The following is a 6,515-nucleotide window of genomic DNA, read 5'->3' as shown; positions in this document are numbered from 1 at the left end:
AGTAAAGGTAGTATACTCTTATAAAAAATGTACATACGGAAAAGGAATAAAAGCTTATAATATAGTAGTCGATTAAAACAGATTTACGCCGAAATTTACTCAAAATACGTTCTATATCGTGAGAAGGATTCAGCCACTCTCACGCAATACTCGAACAGACAGACAAGCAAACGTAAATTTAAAAGTAGCCTATATCCTTCTTAGGAGTATCCTGAATATATATACGAAGTATCTTAGATTTCGGTTCAGCCGTACTCGAACAAACAGACAAACTGCCAGACTTGAATTTAGCTTACAGTATAGTACAATAGATTATGAGTACATATTAATATTCTAAAATTCGTAAATTTATTTAATTATACTATATTATCACTTACAAATTAATTTATATGATTAATTATTTAATTAAAAACTAGAATTAGAATTTCGTCAAGATTTTTATTTGCATTTGATAGAGCCTGCATAGAGCCTGTTTGCATAAAACCTGTTAGAAAATATAAGGAAAATATTTTCTAACAGGCTAATAATATTTTTGTCAAATTTTAATCTGAAATAAAGGCAAAAAGCAAATATTATTAAAAACAAGAATTGTATTAACAGCATATTTGTGTTGCACTTTAAATATCAAATAGATGAACGCACACCAATCACCAAGTGAATAAAATCAGAGTACTAGGGTCGCGGGTTCGCCCTTCACTAATGGCTTGGTTATATGGAATTTTCCGGTTCTCCTTGCTTGCGTAACTCGTAAATAGGGATCAGTTTCCCATAGATAACCTTCCCGACATGGGCGTTAATCTGACGCGCTAGAACCAGTTCAGCCCCCAATAATATTTTAAGTAGTGCCGGGACCCTCAATGTTAAAAGATAAAAATTATTTTTATCCTTCAATATTGTCCTGTGCTTCCCTCTTGGCAGATCGCTTAAGTGTTACGTAACCTTCTCCCATCAAATCAATCCAAGTGGACGAACAGTATGAACAATGGAAACAGAGAAACAAAGAGCGGAAAAAGACAATGGACAAAGAAACGTTCTTCTGAACAATATCTTTAAACAATCAGACATACAAAACTAAAAGAAAAGAAAACAAAATATTACAATAAATAATAGTATAAACAAGTAAATCATGATAAATTTTTATCATAAACGTATTAAAGAATATATTTTTAAAATTTTAAACAATTTTAGGTAAAATTAAAATTTTTATTTTTGCTTACACCGATTTTGAGTCTCACTTTTACGTTAATTATTGAAAATAAAATTGTAATTTTCTATACGGAGAAAACGTTATAAACTTTATTATTATTTTTTAAAATATTTTACATTTGACTATTGTAAAATGAAATTTTTGCATCTGTTGTACGAATTTTTTATCATAAACGATGGATTTTCTTCTTAAACAAATACAAGATTGCAAGTTTAAAGCAGATCTTTTCTATTTAATTTCATTTATAAGTTCAAACATTTCCCCATTGAATATCTCTATTAAACCAACACATCTTGGGATTAATGGAACTTCGAGTTCTATAATTGTTTTAAATAAATGTTTATAATTTTATGCAAATAAAAACAGTATTTTAAAACATTCGATTGAATTACTTTAAACTAAACAAGATTGCAAGTTTAAAGCAGATCTTTTCTATTTAATTTCATTTGGTATTAAATTATTTTAAGTTATGTAAACTTTTTGCTATTATAAAATAACAAAAATGTTTACGTCAGTTAAAATAATTCAATTCGAAATGTTTTAAAATACTGTTTTTATTTGCATAAAATTATAAACATTTATTTAAAACAATTATAGAACTCGAAGTTCCATTAATCCCAAGATGTGTTAGTTTAATAGAGATATTCAATGGGGAAATGTTTGAACTTATAAATGAAATTAAATAGAAAAGATCTGCTTTAAACTTGCAATCTTGTATTTGTTTAAGAAGAAAATCCATCGTTTTTAGATTTACACACTGTAGGATTTATTAACTTTTACACTTTGATGCAATTAGTAAGTAATCTTATAAAATTCTTTAACGGGGAAAAAACGAATTTTACATGAAAAAAACCCATTAGACTAATCATGTTTACTGTTACTTATGCTTTCTTTTTTCATTCTGGAGTAAAAGTTTTCCGAATTATTATATGTTTGAAAGAATTGGATTCCTGATAAAATTATTTCTTTATTCTAAATTATTTAAACACAATTCAGTTCGTTATTTGATTGAATGAACCGTTTGCTTTGACTAGAGTCACTTAAACACAAGGTAAATCAGTGGTTTACCTTACCTTGCACACAAATAAATTTTATTAACTGAAGCGTTGTTATTAACATTATCACGTCAATACAATTCTTTAAACTTAAAGTTATCACAGACAATGTTTTTTAATAACTTCCATACCCAGATTTAAGTTCAGATATCTGCAGTTGAATTAAAATGCCGGTAAAACTATTGTATCATTAATGAAGCAGTTCTTTGTTATCGAAAACAAAGAGTTAAAAAAATTAAAAAACTTCAGAATATGGATTGAAGTTTCTTAATTTTGTTTATGAAAATAGAGTCCAAAATGTATAAAGTAATAGTAATATTTTTATTCTGTCTTCATTTGTTAAATTCCTTGCTAGATTTTGATTTTTCGAAAAATCTTTTCTGATCGATTTTTCAATCAGTGTCTGTCTTGTCCCAATTTAAAAATATATACCGCTCATTAAATTAATTTAACAAAGATGATAAAAGTCCAAAATTAAACGCACTATTGTTCTTTAATTAGACCATTAAATCTTGCTATTGAAACTATTGCAGTGATTTCTAACATTTAAATCGAAAAATCATTTTTTTTTTAAATTATTCTATTTATTACCTACCAACTAATATATTTTTTGTAGGGTGGATGTTTATATTCTTCGTGACAACAAAATCTTGAATACCTAATATCTATTGCTTTAACCTGAAATTCCTACGACAAAAAATGAAGAAAATTCGATTAATGTCTTTTCATCTTCTTTGCTCAGTATTTGAAGGTACCCAGCTGTTTTCAGTCATTGTTTTTGTATGTAGGCGATTCTTAAATAGAAACTTCTAAAAGAATTCTATGCTTCGCTTGATAGAATCTCATTCTTTACTGCATATTTTGAAGTCTTTAAATCTCCATTTCACTATAGGATTAGTTTTTAGAAAATTGTATATGAAGGGCCGGATTTAATTTTGTGAGAGCCCCAGGGAACTCGCAGTTGTGGAGGATCTTGTAGCGACTAACGCCCGTGCAAATGAAAACTAAATGCTGCAAATTTAAAAATATATTATAAAAATATGTAAAAAAATTTTTTATTAAAGGAATTACTCTACTGTAAAGGAATTTCTCTACTTTAACTTGTTACGGTATTTATAAATATAGCCTGCTAGTATTTCGTTTTTTGAATCATTCCTCACTTCTTTTCTTTTTTGCTTTCTGTACTTTAATTTCATTTTTATTATTTTTTTTTGTAGATGCCACTGGGCAAGTTTTCAGGACACTCGCCCTTAAATCAGTCCATGTGTATATGAATGAATTAATAATTCAATTCAAATTTATTAGCAAAAGGGAGAGATTTCCCGGTTACAGGGGTGATACACATAGATGATATTAGTTAACAATTTTAGTTTACAAAAGTATTATACAGGGTGTCTCAAAAGAAAGTTTATATTTGATTTATCAATTTAAAAGAAAGTTTGACGTCTGTCGATAAAATCTTTATTAATTATTAAAGTACATAGCTTAGGAATTTATTTCATAAAAATAACGTCATCTAAATGTAAATCATCACGCTCACGGCACTCATTTAAACGAACAGCGAAATTTCCCATGACGGGAGAAGTGACATAATTTGGCCCCCACGAAGTCCTGATTTGAACCCTATGGGCTTTTTTTTATGGGGATATCTCAAATCAGAAGTTTACGTCAGTAATCCGACTACTCTGGCGCAGTTGAGAGAAAATATCCGTTATGAAATGGCAGCCATCACAGAGTCTACATGCCGAGCCGGGAAATAATAAAACAATCATAATTTAACAGAACCGTACAGTCATTTTGCCTTATGTCTTATAGACATGAACAGAATAAGTATTTAAAAAAATACCCGTATTAGATATTTAAGTTTTATAATGATTTTTATTTACTATTAATAACATTTATTTAATTTTTTTAAAATTTTTTCCGTTACTTTAACAAAGTACTGTAATTATAAATTTTATATAGATCCTTTTTATTGAGAAAGTTTAAATTTATTTTGAGTTTAAGAGGAGATCTACAGTTATATATTTGTATGATATCATATTGTTCACGCATATCTGTAAGTTCTTGACAGTTTTGTAGAAGGTGGAATGCTGAGAAGTCTTCGGATTGACATAAACAGCAATGGGTATTTGAAAAGTTTATGTAGGTATTATTGACAAAGAGAGAATATTTGTTAAGGCGTAGCTAGATTATTAGTCGTTTCACGTTCAAATCAATTGGCTGCCACAGATATGGCTGGGAAGACGGGATTTCAAATAAGTTGATGTACCAGGAATGAAAATTACTATGGTTTAAAGAGAGTTGATCTTTATTTATAGATTGAGATATGGCAGAGTTTAATAGAAGAGTATAACCGTATTTCCAGTCCTGAATGATATCTTTAAATAATAGTTCTGATACGCCAAATGAATTCAGAATTTTACATAATTTGTATTGTCATAACTGCTTGGAATTTACGTTTTTACTCTGCTTGATTATTTCTTGATGTAGGAAAGTTATATTATTGCCACTTTTGAATTTGATTCTATAATAAAATTTAATTATATGTTTTAACAGCAGGGGAAAGGACCAGATACGATTTGTTTCATGTCGAACAGCATAACCGGGAATTGTTATTTCTAGATGGAATAATTTACGTAGGAAATAAACATGAAAGGTCTCGAGTTTATATAAATAATCCAGACTCCAGGTAGGGCTTGCATAGTAAATAATACGGTTGATTATAGAATTGTATAGTTTCATATGGATATTCAAATTAGGTTTTCAGGGTTGAGCATAGGAATAGAAGGTTGTCGATAGCCTGCTTTACTTTGATGTTGATTTTTGAGATTTGAGCTTTGAAGGTTAGGTTCTAGTCAAAGACGACTCCCAGATAGTTTATTTCATTAACTGTTTGTAGTAGAGTATTGTCATGATATATATAGGCCTATATATTTTTTTTCAGATATTTTGCTATTATTGCAAAAAATAATAATGTTGGATTTAGCCGGATTTATTACTAAGTTAATTGATTTAAAATAGAGACTTAGCTGGTTAATTTTTCTTTGTAATGATATTTTGGTGGGAGCTAGTATTACTAGATCATCTGCGAATAGTATGTAGTGAAAGATTCTGTTGTTTATTTCAATACCATCGGTGGAATTATGAAAAGTTGATCAATGCCGAGTAGATAGAAATTAAATAAATATGGCGAAAGGGGATCACCTTGAAGAACACCTCGAGAAAAGGAAAAGGAAAAGAGGGGAAAAGGATCTTGCCTTGTTTGATCTTTATGTTATAATTTAAGAAAAGCTTTTTTATAGTAGATACGAATCGGATACTTGCACCGCAGGCTTTTAAATTATTTACTAGTAGTGGGATATAAATTGAATTTAAAAGCTTTTCGTATATCGATGAAAACAGCATATACTTTTCTATGTTTTTTTTAGTAGATGAAGTTGTATTATCGTTAGTAATATAAATATTGCTGATTCAGTTCCTTTATTTTTGGTAAAAGCATATTGAAATTTAGCTTCCAGATCAGTAACTTTAGTCCATTGTTGAAATTTATTTGCCAGGATTGAGGCGAAGCATTTTCTTATAGTTGATGATAATGCTATAAGTCTGTAATTATTAGGGGAAATCTGATCACCCTTTCTATGGATCACGGTAAGAATGACTGTATTCCAAGAATCATGATACAAAGTGGCTTTGTACAGTACATGGTGTTAAAGAGATTTAACAATTTTAACCTGGAGCTATTTGGAAGCATTTTTAGAAATTTAGTAGGAATATTATCATTTCCTGGGGCTGAGTTACTCTTTGTTTTCTGAATTGCTTCATTCAGTTCTTCAATAGTATTGCAGTTATAATCATCAGTGTTTATTATTGGTAATAAGTTTGAATGAATTTTTGGGAATCTTTGATAAAAATTTTTCCAAGTATCGAAGTTAATCATTGGTGAATTTTCAGTTAGGTTTGATTTAAAATGGAATCTTCTTATTGTAGACCAGAATAATTTACTGTCTTTACTATTTTCGATTAAGTTTGATTCGAGTTTCCTGAAGTAGTTTTTCTTTTTTGTCTAGAGTAAGTTGTTGTAGGATTGTTTGATTGTTTGGCTTTCTTGTAATTAATAAAATTAGTATCATTAGAGTTTAGTCTGAAAATTTTTAGTTTAGATTGCTTTTCCATTTTCATTTTATGACAATCAAAATCGTATCAGATTTGTCTGAATCTATTATGAAGGTTTCTTTTTTCATTATTATTGT

This window comes from Centruroides vittatus, unplaced genomic scaffold (genome assembly GCF_030686945.1).
Source record: "Centruroides vittatus isolate TY-2023 unplaced genomic scaffold, ASM3068694v2 contig_926, whole genome shotgun sequence".
Taxonomy (NCBI): domain Eukaryota; kingdom Metazoa; phylum Arthropoda; class Arachnida; order Scorpiones; family Buthidae; genus Centruroides; species Centruroides vittatus.
Note: the sequence above shows the minus strand (reverse complement) of the source record.